Source organism: Stegastes partitus, unplaced genomic scaffold (assembly GCF_000690725.1).
Source record: "Stegastes partitus isolate 25-593 unplaced genomic scaffold, Stegastes_partitus-1.0.2 Scaffold904, whole genome shotgun sequence".
Classification (NCBI taxonomy): domain Eukaryota; kingdom Metazoa; phylum Chordata; class Actinopteri; family Pomacentridae; genus Stegastes; species Stegastes partitus.
This window is the reverse complement of record NW_007578635.1, coordinates 162002-162860: the sequence shown is the minus strand read 5'-3', so window position 1 is coordinate 162860 and position 859 is coordinate 162002. Positions and strand designations below refer to the sequence as shown.

General features: G+C 42.5%; 1 protein-coding gene across 1 annotated transcript in view; it reads right to left on the bottom strand.

Annotated features, from left to right (window-relative positions):
- The window catches only part of LOC103366085 (uncharacterized), a 27739-nt gene that overhangs the window by 6248 nt on the left and 20632 nt on the right, over positions 1-859 (bottom strand). The gene's annotated exons all lie outside the window — the stretch shown is intronic.

Here is an 859-nt window from a genome sequence, read left to right as displayed (position 1 = left end):
TAAACAGCTGTTGGCTGCAATCAGCTGCGCAGCTTTAAATGGAGGTCAGACACAGTGAACCGTTAGATGAAGCACAATGTCTGACTGACGGAGAGGCTGCAAGCAGAATCAAACACATCGAGAGACAGCACTCAGAGTTAAAACGACACACAGGCTGAACACAGCAGAGACAGAACTCACCATAGAGTTGGTTCGCCATTGTCAGGTTTAAGTGCGCAATCTGCAGCGTGGAGCAAAACTTATTCCTCAGTGCACAGCGGAACTTCCCGTCAGGGAGAGACTACGGAGGAGGAGAGAGCCTCGCTTCCTTTCCTTTCCTTTCCTTTCCTTTCCTTTCCTTTCCTCACCTCCTCTCCTCACATATTTTCCTTGGTTTTCCTCATGCGTTTCTGTGTTTGCAGCGCGTTTCTGTTTATGCATCACATTCATGTATATTCAGCTCGTTTGTGTATATGCGCGTCATTTGCCCTCGTCGGCCACCGTAGAGTAAGTACGGGATTTGTTTTTTGTTTTTTTCTCTAATGTCATGTATTTCAGCTGACTTTTATTTAATGATAATGACACTTTTTTTCCCCCCTTTTCGGAGGGTTTTTCTGTGCCGTGTTGTTTCAGGAAGCTCTTTTTTTTGTTGTCCCAATGCCACTCTGATTTATTTAGGAGGATTTTTTTTCCCTCTCTCTCTCTAATTTTGTACTTACTTTAGGACACTTTTTCTGCTCTGACTATGGGTCAATAATCAATCCTAATTAACAGTGAACATGTCATACAGAGATTGATTTGTGTCTCTTTGGGGTTGTTTTGCATCTCTTGACTGTCTTTATGCATCTCGTTGTTATAAGAATTCAGTGTTATATGTTAT